The following is a 19,798-nucleotide window of genomic DNA, read 5'->3' on the forward strand; positions in this document are numbered from 1 at the left end:
GACTTCATCTTCTACACTAAAAAAACCACCAAGTGGAGAGAGAATTTCCTACAACACCTTAACACAACTAATACTACCAACGTCCCTTTTAGAGCTAAGCTCACTATGCATCAAAATCAGATTTAGCAATACCTAAATAGCGATTAATAAGGAATCACTATTTAAAAATCGCTATCCGCAATGCATGAACCTGTTTGCAAAAAATACCAGAATCGGTAATAATCGCAAATGTGAATATCGATTTCACAAAAGAAACGTGCAAATTCTGAAAAGCACCATTTGCGATTTCCCTTTTTGCTAAATCGCAATTAGCAAAATCGCAAATTGTGATATCGCAAATTGCGTGTCGCATTTGAAGCTTGCTAATGACATCACAACCAGGAAGTCATCCAACCCATGCTTCATTCAGTGCCCAGAGGAAGTGAGTGGAGGAAGCAGAGTGCTGGAACTGAGCTGATTCATCACCCAACTTTGTTTGCTGTGACCTTCTGTGCACCAGAATGGATCAGGCAACTTCAGGGGAGAGTGCCTCGCCCAGAAAGAGAAAATTGAAATTCAGTCAAAGAGAACTGGAAAACCTCATTGAGGAGGTGTCCAAGAGCCATGACAAGCTCTTTGGGAAACTTTCACTCAAAGTGCCAGAGGCAGAAAAACGCAGGATATGGCTGGTATCAAGAGCAAGGTCAATGCTGTGGGTGTCACACAACGCAGTATAGATGAACTCAAGAAGAGGTGGTACGACCTGCGTAACCATGCCAAGGAGTGAATTGCAGAAAGGCTGAAGGAGGCCAGGAGCACAGGAGGGGGCCCATCTACAGTTCCAGACAACACAGCCCTGGAGTACCTGGTGGAGGCCACAATCCAGCCTGAAGAAGCGGTGGGAGTAACCCGGCTGGACACATCTGGCGTGGCTAGTACCACACAAGGTAAGTTGCATGCAACGATACACTACAAAGTACTGTTCAATTGTTCACACATCCCCAGTCCAACCCCAGAGTACAGGTCAAACTCCAGTTCACATTTTCCCTCATACGCCCAATGCATTATGGGAGTTGTAGGCATGTCAAGTGGGCAGTCAAACACAATAATGGCAAGTAAAACACGCCAACACTGCATGGCAGTCAGTGATTTAATGTGAACCAAGTATGCTTAATGTCACACAACAGTAACGTTAACACAAATTAACATTGCACTGTTTCACATCACAGATGCAGCTGAAGGAGACTCTGAAGACAGTGATTGTCTACACATCTCGGAGACTCCTGCAGAGACTGATGTGGAGACTCCGGTTGCCAGAGCAAGCACACCCCCGCACCCACAAAACGCAGGGCCCAAGTTCCCTCACTGCAGCCCATGGAATCAGAGCTGGCTCCTGCACCCCTCCTGTGACCAGCCAGCCTCGTGTGAACACAACACCTACAGGCAACGGGACCGAGGCGCAGTTCAAGAGCCCGCATTGCTGCTCAGGAAGACCAGGCTCCAAATGTGTGGGGTGGCGTGGAGTCCTAGATGTTGCGGGTGCAGGACCTGCAAGCAAGACACAAGGGGTCAATCCAGCTGCAAATATCAAAATTGGCCAAGCACATCAGCCTCATGACAGATAGTGTGCGGGAACTAACCACTGCGGTTGTGGAGGGAAATAGGCAGACCAACGCTAGCATGCAGGAGCTCACCAGGGCGATGCTTGAGGGCCACAGCACACAGAGAAGAAGGCATCGGCAGTGCATGATGCACATGGCAGCCTATACCAGGTCCACCAATAAGCTCTGCAACACCAGGGCTGGCTTTAGAGCGGTTGGTGCCCGGTGTGACAGTGTTTGTTGGCACCCCCCAATGACTACCTCCACCACGGATTCCCTCAGCATCACCCTTTAACAGTGCATTAAATTCGCAATATAGCCCCCCTCATACAAGTGTAGGGTGTCAGAGCACTTTGCATCACACACACATTACACAAAGACAATCAATCATACGTGTGTAACTCAGCATATAGGAAATGTTACATAAGACAGAGGACTACAAGGTGTATGAGCCAAATGTCATCCATACCCGTAGGCAGAATAGTTTAATAGTGCTTGGTCTGGAGAAGCACAAACTCAGAATTTTAAAAGGAACACCATAGATGGGGGTTCTCTTTAAAAATGGAATAGAGTTCTGACTATAATAATCCTTTTTGCAACATTCATCTTTGCTTAAATCTATACTTTGCAGGGTGTATGCAGTTCTTTGATGAAAGTTAATAGTTCAGTACAATTACAAAGTGCATAGAATGTAAATAGATCAATGGGTTACTGCTTTTGTTTCTTGCAATTTATAAATTGAAATCCTATTTTAGGATTTTAACCTATAAATTGCAAGTAACAAAATGATGTCTCTTTTAAAACGAGTACCACACTGACCTATTTACATTTTATGCACTTTGTAATCTGCTCGGTACTTGTTTTCTGCAACAGGCATATTAACCCTCTGCACTACTTTATAGTGGGTCAAAATCCCAATGAAACAAAACTCCGACCTCTCTTCAGGAAGAACATTAATCACAGGATTTATCCTGTCATATTTTTGTTGCCCGTAAATTGCTGGAAGAATAAGTATATGTGTGTACCAAGCGGATGTCCTTTGCTAAATTCACCCCTGAGCAAACGGGTGTGAATGCTACTGTGTCTAAATATATAGGAGTCATGGGTGCTTCCAGGGTATTGCGCCTCAATGTCTGTTATGATCTGTTTTGCATTGCACACTACTTGCACATTGATTGAGTGATAGGACTTCCTGTTCCTGAAAATGTATTCATTTGCTGCCGGGGGACAAATGGGGACATGCTTACAATCTATGCAGCCGATCATATGAGGGAACTGTGCTACCTGGTAGAAGTCCAGTTTTGTCTTGTTCAAATCCTGTTGGGTTGTGGGGGAGGTGATGTGGGTGTGGATCCTTGTCATCATGGTGTCAAGGAAGTTTTGAAGAAATGTGAAAGGGAGCTTTGTGATGCCCCTCCAGATACAGCTACTACCCCCTGGAAACTGCCTGAGGCAAGTAGGTGCAGGCAACATAGGACATATACATGTGCGGGGATAGCATTGGTCCTACGGGTCTGGCGCTGAATTAGGGGTTCCAATTCTGCTATTAGTTGTAGGATCATTGCACCGTTCAGCCTCTACTTATCATAGATTTCATCTTCTGTTTGTCCCAGCAATGTGATGTGCACTCTGAAAATCCGCTCCTTTACTCTTCTTCTGCACTGGGCTGATGCATAGATCCTCATTCTCCTCACCATCACGTAGAGCGCTGCCATTGTGAAAAGCTTCAGGGGCCTTCTGAGTCAGTTTAAATAGGTTTCTGAGTGGTTGCACATGTGCAAATTATTTTTCTCCACTTTACCACCTGATTGTGATTCCCCTTATTCTGCGCTTGCAAAACAGCGATTTTTCAGCGATTCGCTAATTGCGTGCTTACATGCATTGTATTGCGACTTATTAGCTAATCACTATTTGCAGACGCTGTTAAGGGACTCGCTAATAAGGATTCGCATTATTGGTTCTCGCAAAATTTGCGAGTCCTTATTTTAGCGATTCTTTTTGTTTTTCGTTAAATGGGTTCCTGCATTGGAAAGGACTGAATTGCGCTCGCAAACAGGCTTTTTTTGCTTGAGGCATGTGCCTGTACATCCCCATCTGAGAGCTTTAGCAAAGAACTGTCCATAATCATTTACAGAAATGGAAAGATCCTAATCCAAATCCAAGCCTCTGAATAAAACCTATCCTTTTTCAATTGCAATATTCCCGCACTCTGCGCCTCCATTTCATCTGCTCCCACTACCACCCCACACCCTCTCCCAGAGAACTAACCCATGCTCCCCCTCCTCTACTAGCTGAACCATCTATTTCCAATGCCCCTCGCACAATCTCTACCCCCCTACAGCCTCCTTCATCACCAGATGCCCTGCAGCTTTGGTTGCGCTACCAGAATTACTTTCCCTCTCTCCATGGCACACCTCCACTGCCCAGCTTGATTAATCTATCACGCTGAAATGATCGCATTCCATCAACCTCAGCAGGCTGGATATTACCTTAGCCTCCACGCAGGACTCCGACGAGCTCCATCATACCGCCTGCCCAGCGAACTACCATCCAACCCAGCCAGCCTAATTGCGAAATCATTACCTGCACTTTGCTGCATACTTCTAAACTGTCAGTCAGCAGCCAAGCATGCCACTGAAATAGCTGAAACTATCTTACACACAATATTGACATCTGCTTCCTAACTGAAACCTGGCTGAATGACAACTCATCCCCTTTCATCCCCAATACTGCAATAAACAAACTCACAATAAGGGCTCTACCCTGGATGCAATCACTTCTAAACATAACACCTTATCCCTCCTCTCTATCCTACCCTCTGACTGGACTGAGCACCACCTAATCATTTTCAAGCTCAATGCCTTCCAATTTAAGGCCTACTCCAAAAGTATCCGTCCCAAGCACTGGGCGAGGAACACACATCAAATCCCCCAGGGAGAGTTAGAAGAACATGGCGGGTGTGAGCTAAACGCTCACGGGGAGGAAGCGCCACCGGGAGAGAGCCACAAGAGGGATGCCGCCATGGGAAAATGAATAATTAAAACGTACTGCATTTAGGAACGCCGCAGACACGCGGGCTTGCCGGGAGTCGAGGGCCAATTTATGGATCCCCAGGGACGCGTTGGAGGGAGGCAGCAGTGGAGCTCCGACATTCCTGGGAGGCCGGCGTTAGGACTGGGAGCAGGGCCAGCAGCCTTCTGAGGAAGTGAGGAAGGCGGCTGGAGAACCAGGGGAACACATTAGTAGTGTGGAAGTGGGGAGAGCTCTGCGAGAGAATGGGGCAGCCCTCGCATATGGAGACAGGTACTATCAATGAAGGTGAGGCTCCCTCCAGGTACACTTTGAGGACAAGGAACACCGGAGGTAAGACAAATTTTGTACCAATTTCATCAGATACATTTCCAGGATCAACGCAAGGAGCTAAAGTAATCGTTAAGGTGAAGAGGGGGGTGGCAAGAGGGAGGGAGTCTCCAGAGTAGGGGAGCAGGGAAATCGCCAGGAAAAATCAGCGAGGGTAAAAATAAAGGCAAAACTCTAAACGCACCCACCAAAATAAAAATGACTCCCTCACTTAAATCATTTTTTCGAATGCAACCAAGTATGAAACTTGAGATTTCTGAATGTCCCGGAAGCCGAGAAAGGGTCGGACATGAAGGCTTTTACCATCAAGTTGCTACCGAATATGATCTTGTAGGGCAAGGAAGATATCAATCTTGAGAACGAAGTTCAAAGAGCGCACAGAGAGCCTTTTCGTCGCAACCCCCAAAGGGCCAAACCTAGGAAGATCGTTGTGAATTTTCTTTCTGCCCTAAAAACGGCCCATACCTAGTAGATGGCTATTCACTGCTAGTTAGGTCGGATCTATGTAAAGCTGCAGAACAGAGGCAGTGTGTGCTAGGAAATAAGATGAAGGAGCTACGGAAGTTGGGAGCGAAGGTTCAGTTAAAATTCCCCGCAATGCTGCGCATTATGTGGGATAATCAAATATACAATTTTCGGTCAGTAGAAGATGTTGAGTCACTAATTGATAGGATCAAAAAGAAGGGAGATACCGTTAAGTGACCAACTTTGGACTACTGGGATAGTTTGCTCACTTGTATATCCCTGAACTAGTTTAAATTACCCCAATGGTGCGCCCATAGGCATTAGTTATGCCTAAAAAGAGAGGGAGGGTTCCCCGGGGTTGGATAAGGGGGGGTGGGGTGAAATGGTGGTGGGGGTTTGTGGGCACGGGTGGGGTGCAGTGGGTAAAAAATAAAAAAATAAAGTCCTCAGAACCTCCTACTTGGGGGAGCTTTAATAAGCCAGTAATGAAGCAGGAGGTGGAATACGAGAGGAAGTATTAATGCCAGAATCCCAAGTACTAACATACTCACATGGAATGTGAATAGTCTTCGGTCTAAACCCAGACAGAGGAAAGTGCTGACGCATTTAGAAGACAGTCAGGCACAAATTATGATTTTACAGGAGACACATTTACTAGCAAATGAAAGTAAGGAGTTGTTTGGCAGGTGTGGCTGGGTCCAAAATGTCATTGCTGTAAGAGGGTTGCAATCCTAATTAGAAATGTCAGTGGAATCGAGTTTAAGTCGTCGAGTAAGGACAGCTCTGGTAGATGGGTTCTAGCTCGAATGAGATGGGTGGATAGTGATTTTATATGTGTTGGGTTTTATGGACCCAATGAGGACGATCCACAGCACAATATAGAATTGGAATTGAGATTGGTGGATATTTCAGCACCTGCAATTGTGGGCGGGAACTTTAATGTACTGTTGGATCCTGCAATGGATCGTTCAATGCGAAGGAGTGCACCTGTTCCCAGAATGAGGAATGCGTTGAAAAGTCTGAAACAGGATCTAGACTTACTAGATGTCTGGAGGCATCTGAGAGGGAAGATGAGAGGGTATACATATCATAGTAAAAAATACCATCACTTCTCAAGATTAGACTACTTTTTGTTTGATAGATGTTTTGCAACCAATATTAAAAAGATTGAGCATCTTCCACCCCACTCTCAGATCACTCAGCAGTCATCATCACTTTACAGGCTCCAGGACCACAGCCCTGCAAGAGATGGACGCTAATGCACGCCATTCTCCTAGATGGGGGAGTGGAGATAGCTTTGAAAAAAAGGCTGCATTAGAATACTTTATTAATAATAAAGATACTACCTCCCCCGGAATAGTATGGGATGCCTTTAAGGCATATATACGCGGGGTCCTAAAAAGCCTTACCTGCCCAAAAAGCAGAGAAGAAATGGCGGAATTAATAAAAATCGAAAAGGAAGTGGGGAACCTTGAGGAAGCTTTGCATTCTATAAGTGTGGGAGAGGAAAGGGAGAGGTTAGAAAGGATGTTAGAAGAGGCCCAACTAAAATATAAGATCAGGCTGGAGTTAAAGTGTAAGGCAAGGTGGCAAGCTGCAAATGTGAAGGAATTTGAGTATGGAGAGAAAGCGGGGGCTTTGCTGGCCAGGAAGTCTAGGGTTGAAAGAACCAGAAATTAGATAAAGGAGCTGAGGGGGAGAGTTAGGGGAGGTGTTTGACAGCTGGGACACTATGCAGGAACATGTAGTGACACTCTTTTCACAGCTCTACAAGGAAGATATTACCCCAGACCCCCAAAAGCTCAAAAGTTGGCTTAGCACACTTGGTCTCCCTGTACTGAATGGTGAAGGGGAAAAAATGATGGAAGCTCCAATCATTCAGGAGGAGATTAGGGGGGAAATAAAAAGAGCTAAGAATGGGAAGGCTGCTGGTTTATTTATTTATTTATTGATTTTAGGAGTTTTATATAGCACTAGCTGGACCCGAGGGTATCAGAGCGCTTCACAGCAAGTAAATTGTGTGCAAATAGGCAGTACAGAGAGTATAGTAGTACTTAAGGGTTCATGCCGGATATAGCTCAAACAAAGGAGTGATCGAGCAGAAGGAGCATGGAGGGTGCAGGTCAAACAAGACGAGTATCCAAAAAGTTTCCTTGATCAAACAAGACGAGTATCCAAAAAGTTTTCTTGATCAGAGTCAGTGTCACCGGTCACATAATTAAAGTTAGATGGAGTGCCGGCTAAGGTACTTCCTTGGCTCCTATCGGTTCGCTAGAGAGCGGTTGAGGAAGAGGACTTTGAGCAGTTTTTTGAATTTTGGAAATGAGGGGATCGTTCTAATGTGGGGGGGATGGAGTTCCAGATTTTGGGGGCGTTTCCATCGAACGATTTGGCCGCAGTTTTTTGCTTGCAAGTTTTTAGCGGGATGAGTAGCAGAGTGTTGGAGCTCCTGAGGTTCCTGGACTGGCCGGCCCTTTTGAGTTTGGCGGCCAGGTATTCCGTTTGCCTTGTGCGTGAGGCAGGCTGTTCTGAAGCTGGCTCACAACTCAATTGGGAGCCATTTAAGTTCTCTGAGTACAGGGGAGATGTGTTTGAATTTCTTAGTTCCGGTGACCATTCTGGCTGCTGCATTAAAGGTTGTTTTCAGGGGGGCGAGGTGGGATTTTGCTGTACCAGTCAGGGCTGCAATCCCATAATCAATTCTGGAGAGCACCAGTGCTTGGGTGGCTTGTTGAAGGTCCTTGGGCGGGAGGAAGGGTTTTATTTTGTACAGTAATTTCAAATTAAGAAAGGCACTTTTAGCGGATCTTGTAATGTGTTTTTTCATGTCCAGTTTCGGGTCTAGGGTAATACCTAGAGATTTTACCGAATCCGCCAGGGTGAGGTTACCATTGAGGGTGTCAATAGCTTTGAGCCATTTTGCAATTTGGGGGTTTTCGTCTTTGTTAGAGATGAGGAGTATTTCCGTTTTCTCTTGATTGAGTTTCAGGTGGTTACTTGAGAGCCAAAGTTGTACCTCTCTGAGCGTGGTGTTGAGTCTCTGGATGTTGCCAATGGAGGTGGTTTTCAGATATACCTGCGTGTCATCAGCATATAAGTGGAAAGGGATGTTGGATTTCCTGAGTAGAGTGGTAAGGGGAGAGCACTGACCCTTGTGGAACACCCCTGTTAACGGGGTGGAGGTCGGACTCAAAGTTTTTAATTTTATTCTTTGTGCACGGTTGTGGAGAAAGGAAGAGAACCAGTGGAGGACCGTCTCTTCAAGACCAGCCCTTTCTTGTAGAACCTTGATGAGAAGTTTGTGATCGACTGGTATGACTCTTGATCTCAGTGAGCTATTAATGATCTTGCACCATAGCGGGGCTAGGACGAGCTTCAGGTCCTTGGTCAGTTGAGGGGGTAGCTGATCAAGGGCGTGGGATGAGGGTTTAGCGTTGGAGATTAGTTGGACTATCTCTGCTTCTTGAATGGGAATGAAGGAAGACCAGTGTTTTGGGGGGTTCAAGGAAGCGCTATCGTTGGTTTCAGACACCTGGATCTCGGTGGAGGGGATGAGATTGGAGCCAAGTGAGAGACCGATCTTGGCGATTTTTTCATTGAAAAAGATGGCGAAGTTGTCACATCGTTCTTTGGATGCCTGAGTTGAGGAGGTCATTGGCTTAGAGGTTTGTTTCCTGATGATATTGAAGAGCTGTTTGGGTCTGTTTTTTCTGTTTTGGACAAGGGTCAATCCTGGCTCCTGCCCCATTCAACCTCTATATGTAATGGAACTCCTTGCAATGATTCTGAAACAAGCTATAATTGTCTATCGTCTCTACGTAGATGACACACAACTCTATATTAAAATGTTGTCAGTTAAAGACATCCAGCACCTAAACAGCACTCTCTTCATGGTTAAATTCTGGCTGACTAACAACCATCATAAGTTCAACCCCAGCAAAACCGATCTCCTGTTCATCCAACCAAAAGAAATGTCCTTTCCTATAGATATATGGCTCGACAACCTCACTGCATTAAACTGCAAACTATCCATCTCCAACTCTACCAAATCCTTGGGGATTAAACTTGACAAAAACCTGAACATGAAAGAGCATATTAATGCCTCAGATACCAGTGCTTTTTGCACGTTGAAGCACCTTAAAAAAATCAAACCCTTCATCCCCAATGAAAACCTAAAGACTGTGGTGCAATCCTTAGTCCTCCCCAAGCTGAACTATGGTAATGCAATGATCATGGAGGCCACAAAAACACTTTAAGCCCCTTTGAAAGCTATACTTCATGCAGTGGCTAGACTAATATCGGGGTGAGTCTAGACTACTGTCAGGGGAGAGTTGTTTTGGCCACATCCATCTCACTCTCAAGAATCTCAATTGGCTAGCAATTGAGATAAGATGTATACTCAAAACTGCCTGTATAATCCACAAAGCTCTTTACATGGAAAAAACTGTTTATCTCGCAAACAAACTATCAAAGGCCAGACAAAAGAGACCTATTCAAAGCTCCAACAGTCTACTCCTGATTCTGGCCAAATTTAAGAAAGATAAATCTCGCACCAGCGCCTTCTACAGGAACGCTCTGACAATCTGGAACTCACTGCCTCAGGATTTGCGTGAGAATCCCTCATTCCCTCATTTCAGGAAGAAATTTAAACATCTGCTTCTCAATAAATACCTTAACTTTCCAAACCCAAACATCTTGATTGGCCTAATGTTCCGACCCCAGACCCTCCGTGTAAATTTGAGCATCATTACCTAGGGGAAAATCTGTGTCTCTACTCTCCCCACCATCATAACTCCCTACCATAACTACTTCTTTTATATATTCTAACTATGTATTTTTATTTACTCTTTATGTAGCTTGTATTAATGCTGCTAATTTGTTTACATATCCCACTGCATATTGTCTACTTCTTTTTATACCGTTCCTATGTATTTTTAGCTGCTCTTTATGTAACTTGTGTTATTGCTGTTGTGCTAACTCTGTAAAGCACTCTGACGTTTCGGGTCAAGTTTGCGCTATACAAAACTTGATAAATAAATACAAAATAACTAAAGTAAGAAAATGTCACCAACCAAAAGTGGCATTTTCAGAATTACAATTTAAAATTTCGAGTTCATCAGATATAAGGATTTTAAATTTGGATTCCAGAGACACCAAGCTTGAAAAGGTTTATCTCTTCCAGATTGTGAATTACACTCATAAACTGTAATAAGAGAATCCCAATACTATCCTATGGGAGAGATGGGCCTTGCAGTAGTGAAAAAATGACTTTGGGAGTTTTTCACTACCAGGACATGCAAAATTTAAAAGTACATGTTCTGCCTTTTAAATACACTGCACCCTGCTCTCCAGGTTGTCTAGAGTGACTCAGATGTATAAAAAGGGAAGGTATGGACTTGGTAAAAGATTTATCTTGCCAGGTTGACATGGCAGTTTAAACTGCACATATAGTCTCTGCAATGCAATGCCTGAGCCATGGTGAGAGGACTGCTAAAGTGAGTGGCACAATCAATGCTGCAGGCCCACTAGAAGCATTTAATGTACTGGCCCTGGGCACATGTAGTGCACTTTACTAGGGACTTATAAGTAAATTAAATATGCCATTTGTGGATGAGCCAATATTACCATGTTTGGGGTAGAGGGCACTGGTTAGCAGTGGTAAAGTGCACAGAGTCCCAAAGCCAGTAGAAATGAGGTCAGAAATTGTAGGAGGTAGGAAGAACGTTGTAGGGAAGACCACCCTAAGGCTGTCAGGTCTAACATACTCTTACTTGTTGAATGATTGCTCCAAAAATATTTCCCACCAATCACACTTCATCAACGGTACTATGTGTGTATCTGTGAGGAGTCATTGTTAAAACATCTATACTATTCACATGATACATCTATAGAATTGATAGAGCTAAATAGCAAACACCCTCCCAATTAGCAGGAAACAGGAAATATGTATCTTGTCCACATACAAAGTAGACTCGAGGAATACCTTCTTCCTCTCGTCTTAATTTTTTAAGAGATCCCCCAAGAACTTAAAATGTGATTTCACAGCTACTTATACTAATGTGTCTCTTTCTAAATGGATTTCTCCTTTTGTAAACATATAATTTCCCTTTTTGTTGTTTATACAATTTTAATATTGCTTTAACATTCTTAAAGACATTTTCCTCTTTATTTGCCTTCTGAAACATGAGCTCTTTTTTCTTTTAATGCTAAAATAAATGTATTTGCTAATGGTCTCATTAGTCCAGTCAGATTTCTTTCTCATGCTTTAACAGTGTCTGTCTTTGTAGGGGATCTAAAGAAATTTCATGAAACTTTCATATCTCTAGCCTAAGGGCGAGGGTTCATTCTTTTCTGAAGGTGAGCTTTAGAAAGAATCATGGTATATTGGGAGAAATATTATTCAAAACCTTTCTGTCTATAAAATAAATGAGGCAACATACTGCATGTAATTGCATATGAAAGTGGAATGTGATGATATGCCACATCTTCTACAGCTGAAAAAGCTAAGTGTGCACAGACGTAGGAATGCTTAATGTCCAAATCTTGAGTATATTTCTGAACTAATCTAGAGTAAAGATTTGTTGTGGAATCTTCTTGTGAAATATCTCTAAATGGTGCTTATAATTTCTTCTCATCATGTGTGCAGGTGATGTTGATGCAAGTGTCGATCTAAGTGTTGTCAGCTATTGGGTTTGACTCATTCCAACTAGAGCTATAAATGATACCTATTAATGTGACAACAATTACTATTCTACACTTAGCCTTGGTAAGGAAACACATCTATGGCTAAAGTCAGACTTTTAGTAGAACATAGCAGCAGGCAATTTCAATATTCTGTATGGACTTATATTTGTGCAAAATAAGCAAATGTTTCAATGATTAATTTGCAGTTATTTCATTCAGTTTATAAACAATAATCTTCATGAGACAACCCAAATCCTACTCCATCTTCTTCTAAATGGTATCCCTACTCTTCTACTGCACCCTTGGCCCTAGGGACATCTTCTCAATTCTTTTTATTTGTCTTGGCGTAAAAATACTTGTCATGTTAATTTGTCACAGTCTTTATCATTCAGTTTGATACAGTTCCTTGTTGTAGAATCAGATCCATGTTTTTTAGAATCAACTAAATATTGACTATCAAGTCTTATTTTGTAGTAATGTTTCAGGAATCTAAATCAAATGCTGTTTTAGTGTGGCATATCATTGAGGTCCAAATGGTTCTGATCTTGGTTTATTGGGATCTTGATCTGTTGCATTAGGCATGTTCTCTGTGTAGTAAGTCCATTCAGGTGCTGAATACCCAGGACAAGGTAATCTTGCTCTCTTGGGTCTCCGCGGTGTCTGTTGATCTTTTTCTGACTCGCTTATACCACTGGATTCTGTTATTTCAACAATGGTTTGTGGTATGCATTCAACTGACACACTAGATCTAAATTGCCTTCTACCACTTGGCCATTCCGATCTCCATTTGGGTCCTTCTCGCCTCACACTTGTTTCTTCACCAGAATCATTTGTTTGCTCTGGTGGCAATACAACATCTCCTCTATTTCCAGATCTAAATTCTCCATTCTTAGTGGATAATTTCACACCACTTTGAGAGATGTCTGGAACTTGTACAGGTGAGTAAGTTTGCTGCACTTCACCCCTTTACCATCATGTGAATAAGGTGGGCCCTGACACAGTCAGGGAAGCGCTAAAAGCAGTATTCCAGGAAAATAACAGCCGCCGGGCTAGGTGTCTTATGAAGGCAAACAAGTCACTGGGCCTGGCCCCAGATATTATAACTGACACATCCTTAACAATGGCCAGCCTAAGAAGTTTGTTAAAGAAACAGGGTAAGCGCATTTCAAGGAAACAGGATCTTGAACAGATTAGATATACTCCTGTCGCAGAGGGCCTTGTCTACTCACACAAAACCACAGCAAGTCAACCATATCTGAAAGCTGGGCTGGGAAGGCAAGCCATAAAGAACATACTGAGAACCATGCTCCTAACACTGCCAATATGGGACTACAGGGTCCACTGGTAAAACACATTGGCAGGAAACAAGAGATGTTGTTTGTGCCATTATCACACAAAATCAGCCGAGCATATCATCTGGTCCTGCCCAGTCCTGCTGGGGCAGAGGCGATTATACCTAAGAACGATGTTCCTGCAAAATGGTGTAAAAACATGAAAAGAGGCCATAATGTTCATTTACACCACCACAGTGCTGATAGTCCTCTCACGAATTGGCAAGTTTAACTGCAATATACAAGCAGCTGATCTTTTATTGCCGCAGTAACACTCTCTGGGCGAGCACTCCATATGAATTGACACTAAATGGCTTCACTAACCCACCTCGCACCTTAGGACCCCGAGGAGCACATTGGTACGCACAAAGGGTGCACTACTTGAGGGTCCTGTGCGCTGGTAAGACTTTACATCTAGTGTCTTATTTACCTCTTGCACAATCTCTTGGTGGGGTCCTCCACATAAATATGCGCCACATAGAATCATGCACTTTACCTGTACCACAGGTTTAGATACCTCATCATCATTGATCCGGGAGGAGTACTGTTTTTAAATCACATTATATATTTCGATAAACGCCCACGCCCAAATTAATTTTATGCATGTCTGCATTGTACAATATTGCACGCACACGCACCCCATGGTTTTTGGCTTTGCCCATCGTTTCCTTGTTCTGTATTTGCCACACAAAACAACTGTTTGGGGTATTTTCTGCTCCTATATAACTGGGATTTAGCACTTCCTGACGCTGTTATCCTCGTTTGGGCCACAAATGTTGTGACATTTCATATATTTGGTGTGATTTTATAACGTAATTTACATTGTCTTTTGTAAATCATTTTAGGTAATCATACAATAAAGATTTTACTTACTTACTTACTCACTTCACCCCTTTCTGTTCCTTCAGGCTGTATGGACTGCGGAGTTCTTGGACTTGGATCAGAGATCACCATTTCTACAAGCGGACACCTCATTTTCTAGGTGTGCGAAGCATGCACCCAATTAGGTAACATTGTACATTCCACAGCAATGATGGGGATCAGGATCACTTGGTAGGGGACCGTCCACCTCGGCGTCAGGCAGGATTTTTGAACGTTCTTTTTGATCAACACCCATTCACTAGGGTTAAGATCGTGGCACTACTCCTGATCCAGTGGCAATAGCAGCTCCAACCTGGTGATAAACGTAATGCACCACATCAGCTAACCCTTTGCAGTAGTCAAGTATCAAGTCATCTATAATGTTTAAAAAAAAGCATATTCGCAGGCACAGCAGGCAGTCAAATGAAATAGCATGTCCCATGACTATCTCATGGGTCGATGATCCTGTCCTCCTATCAGGAGTGCTTCTGAGACTAATCAATTCAAATGGCAAGGCATCTGGCCATTTCAATTTGGTAGATGCACAGACTTTGGCCAAACGTGATTTAAGTGTTACGTTTAGCTGTTCAAGTATTCCCAAAATTTTGGGAAGATAGCTACACTACAATCTTTGTTTCACTTGGAGTGCAACACACAGCATTTTAAGGACATCTTGATTAAAATGGATCACCTGGTCTGACTCCAGAGAAACTTGAAAACTGAACTGTGGAATGAGTTCTCGTAACAGCTGTTTGGCTACAGCGAGACTGTCATTTCTCAGTGTTGGCTAGGCTTTCATCCACTGGGAGAAAATGCAACTCAGCCCGTTACAATCAGGCATTTCGATAAAATCCGACTGCATCCTGTTAAAGGATTCTCCTGATTTTCCTATGTGACTCAGTGTTGCAGGGGTTCTTACCCTGCATTAAACTGCTGACATGTCACATTCCTATGATATCGTTCCTCAACTAGAAATCTTCAAGGGGATTAAACCAGTTCCACCTGAACAATCTAACCATGGCATTCCTCCCAATGTGTGCACAGCCATGGAAATGTTGTGACATGGGGAACAACAGCCTATCTGGCAATACAGGGCTTAGCACGCTGAAACCCAAATATCATTGGCTTTTTTAGCACACCCTGGCCTGATCCATCCATGCTGCTTAGCCTCTGAAACTTCCTCCTGTAATCTTTCGATTTCTTCTCACGTATCAGATTCTGACAACAGCATTGAAAAGGTTGTATGTTCTCTGCTAAATGTGCATGCCACAAATGCACACTACCGTGCAACTTCATTATGATATCTATTTCCAACTGTGACATATCCATCGCCAGTTCTGGGGGCTGCACATTCAAAACAGCAATTTCTTGTGGCAATTGTAAAGTTTCATCCCATAGTCCCCATTTGGTATCGGTGATCCAGGTGAACTCATGAATCCCTTCTGTGACCACAACTGCCTAAAGTGATGAACCACACCAAAGCCATACTGACTATCTGTAAATATAGTCAATCAGCTGAAAGATTGTAGACTTGTTTAAGGGCAATTAATTCCACCACTTGTGCAGAGGTGACACCTTAAAGCCAGGAGGCTTCCATCATTTCCTGAATTCTACAAACAGCATTAGTTGCTCTCAAAGTCCCCTCATTGTCTCCTAGACACTAGCCATCCACAAAAATTACATAGTGGGTCTAATTGAGAGGTTCATCTTTAATGTCTGGTCTTGGCTTTGTGCATAAATTTGTAACATGAAGACAGTCATGTTCAATCTCATCTTCATCAGTTTCATTTTCAGGCAATAGCAACAATGTAGCTAGATTGGGAGTTTGACATTGTCCCAATACCATGTTGTCAGTTGCAAGAATCAATTGTTCATATTTTGTAAGTCTGCTGTTCATCAAATATAGGGTTTTAGTAAGAGTAAGCCAATTCTCCACGGAATGAAGTACATCACCGTAAGAGGATGTCCCATAACTATGCTCTCACTTCTCAATACTGACACCTGCCGCCGCAACCACTTTAATGCAGCCAGGCATTCCGGCAGCCACAGGGTCAAGAGTGGTTGGAAAATAAGCCACCAGTCTTCGCGGGTCTTCATGTAATTCAGTAAACACTGACAGAGTGCAGCTCACCTGCTCACTGCAAAACAATGTGAACAATTTAATGTAATCAGGCATTCCCAGTGACGGGGCACAACAGAAGATTTCTCCCAGCTCTAGGAACCCTCTCAAGGAATCGGTGTCCTATGGAAACGGATCGGGCCCATACTTGTGTGCCAGCCTCAGTAAAGGCTTGGCCACTAGGGAAAAGCTGGGTATCCACTGTCTACAGTAGCCCACCATTCCCAGGAATATTCTGCCTTTTCTCTGCATTCTGAGTGCATTTTAGTATGTTTGTGATTCTCTATTGTGACATCTTTCTCCAATGATATGTCCCAAATATAGAACCTCTTCCTGCAAGTGTTACAATTTTCTCTGGGACTCTTTGTGTCCATTCTCAGCCAAATGATTAACCCCTTCAGCGCGGCGCGGATTTCCGCGCCACGCTGAAGATTCCGTGCGCGGGCGGGGCCATGACGGAACGGTTCCGTCATAAGCACAGCCCAACCGACGTGCATGACGGAACCGTTCCGTCAAGCGCGTCGAAGGGGTTAAAAACTGCAATTGTATCTTGTTTACAAGCTTTTTGTGTTCTTGATGCCACAAGTAAGTTATCAATGTACTGTACAAGAACTGAGTTGCAAGGCATTTGTAAAGGCTCATGGTTCTTTTTTAAGATCTGATTAAAGACCAAAGGGCTCTCTGTATAGACTTGTAGAACTTGACCCCATGCCAAAACTTTATCTATGAATATGAATGAGAACAAGAAATGACTGTCCTCATGCAACGGGATAGAGAAAAAGACCTGGCAGAGATCCACAATGGCAAAGCACTCTGCATTGCAGGGAATTGGAAACAATATTGTCGCTGGATTTGGTACCACAGGACAACATGGAACAATAACATTGTTAATTAAAATCCTGTATAATTCAATATTTGCTGTTGGGCTTCTTTAAAACCTATAATCAGCAAATTGGAAGGACTTCCAACTACCATGGTCCTTGCCACTGTGCGCCCATGGACATACTGGCCCATGACTTATTATATTGGTGACCCCTCTACCAGGGTTATTTTTGAGCATGTGGTGTTTATGTACTCCACTGAGTCCCTAGTGGTGGGCTATTTATGCTGAACACGTATTCATGTGTTCACTGGTTTGTAGTACATTGTATTTATAAAGTTTGTTATGATGATGCATATGGTTGTATTTTATGCATTGAACACTGCTATGATCCCTGGTGGCAGTGGTTGGCCCTTAAACATTCTATACACTGACTTGCCTTGAAATGCAGTCCGAATGCTAGCTCTGGCAATGCCTGACTGAGGTACGTGCATCTGCACGCAGAGCAAACAGCCCACGGCTCTCCACATGTTCAGGCTGTCATTTTGGAGGGTGCGGCTATGTAAACCGTACCCTTGGTGGAGCACTTGCTTGGCCTCTTCGGTATTGGACGGCTTACCTGTGCTCTTGGCTTCCTAGAATCCTCACGTCTTTGGCTCCTGGTTCCTGTGGCCTGTTCTGCTTCTGCTGCATACCGCCTGCATCCAAGGACCTGCCCTAAAATAAGGAAAAAGGACAAACAGAGTAACAGTATTTTGGCTCGGCGTATCACGGTAGCTGCATCAAAGTGAAAACTTCAAAAAAACTAAAGGTAAAGTGGCCAGTTTTCAACAGGCATTTGGGTTAAAGTGAGTGGTTTAGTTTGGTGCTCACTCACACTTGTGCACATTTCGAATTTGTGATGGTGCGAATTAGGACACCACTGTTATGGGCACGCTGCACATTTGATTGACATTGGCCATTACTGTTAACCCTTCCCATTAAGACATTGGAACTTTTATTATTCAACCCCAGTTTATAGGAGACTTTCAAACATTTGGTGTTACCCCCATGTGAACTCAGTACATAGTTCCCCGAAGTATGATGGTGTACTGTGTGTACTGTGCTTGAATACTAACACTTAGCCATACGTTGACCCTGAAGTGAGATAACACTTAACCCTACACTGACCCTGAAGTAGGGGAACGTTTATTCCAGATCTAAACTGTGGTGCATGTCAATGTACAACCAATGTAAAGCTGGTCCAAGGCAAATACATGGTATGTGTATTGGGTGATGGACACAGCGATGTGCTCAATGAAAGTAATATGTTATAGTGTTTGGTACAAATCCTAATTATCCCTGTCCTTTGCAGATATACATCTCGCTGTTGTGAAAATTGCACCCCAGTGGAAACCAGTCCCTCTGAAACTCCCATGGCCAGGAGATGTATCCAGTCCCCAGAACATTCTCAGTTTTCTCTCTCCTCTCATTCCCAAACCCCCTTCCCCTTGGGGACTATTGTCAATGCAGTGTCATTCGGCTGCTACCGACGTTAGTCTTCATAAGGATTGAAGGTACAAAGTCGCCCCATCAGGGTCTCCTGGAGTTCAGGTAAGTGGCCAACATTTTCTCTTACAATCCCTTGTTTTAGCATGTTTTCAATCACTGCAGTGATTCCAGCCACTGTTTCAGGTGTAAGATTATATGATGGTATTCTCTGAAAGACTTTGTTCTGCTTTATTGTAGTTCGAACTGGTTCTATACCCTCGATTAGCCCTATGTCTTACTCTGCAAAATACCATTCTTCAAATTTTAGTGTCTTGCAAATGGGGATGTAAATCCTCTACTGTTCTTACAGGATACAATCCTATAGCTGTCTCTTATCCGGCCATTTTAAAATCGATATCTTCATTATGTGTTTCAATACCATCCGGTGCCCAGTAAATTGTGCAATTGAATACCTTCCTAATATTTTTACAGGGCTTGAATCACACACCACAAATTGGTGATCTTCCTCAAATGAACATATTTTTACAGGAACTTTCTTTGAAACAGGGTTAGTTATTTGCTATTTGTGACACCTGCAGCTTGGATCTTCTTTCCCGAGAGGGGCATGTCTGGAACTTCTGTTCTTGTAACAGTAGAACGGATAGCACCAGTGTTGATGGGAAATGACACTTGATGACAATTTACCTCTTCCTCTACAAATTACCAACTTTGGTCTCCCTCTAAGACTGCACCAGGTACGCAAGCTTCCTCCCTCCTCAGGCAGCATCATTGTGAATTGTCAGGATCAAAGCTCTCATTTTCAAACATGGGGAACTGTTGAAATGGGTTCTGATTTTGAAATGGATTTGAATTGCCCCTTGATACTTGATTCATATTGAATCTGGGATCACCCATATTCTGTTGGGCCATTGGAGCTTGTGCGACCTGCATCATAGGGGCTTGTGGCTGAGTTGACATCTGCATTCGCTGGACTGGGACCTGAACTGGAACACTACATGGGGATCACAACCCTATTAACCTAACTCTGAGTCTCGTATCCAGACCGACCTACGATAAAGAGTGTGGCGCAAGGGATTTGTCCCCCTCT

The 19,798-nt window shown here is 43.5% G+C and overlaps 1 long non-coding RNA gene across 1 annotated transcript; it reads right to left on the minus strand.

The window, feature by feature from the left end:
• Window positions 1–1,289: 1,289 nt before the first annotated feature.
• On the minus strand, window positions 1,290–17,895 carry LOC146854994 (uncharacterized). Its single transcript, XR_014980775.1, has 3 exons — window positions 17,840–17,895; window positions 14,294–14,594; window positions 1,290–1,527 (listed from the first exon to the last, which is right to left on the minus strand). It is a non-coding gene; the product is annotated as an uncharacterized LOC146854994 (long non-coding RNA).
• Window positions 17,896–19,798: the final 1,903 nt, after the last annotated feature.

This window comes from Triturus cristatus, chromosome 4_1, assembly GCF_964204655.1.
Source record: "Triturus cristatus chromosome 4_1, aTriCri1.1, whole genome shotgun sequence".
In the NCBI taxonomy this organism is placed as follows: Eukaryota; Metazoa; Chordata; class Amphibia; order Caudata; family Salamandridae; genus Triturus; species Triturus cristatus.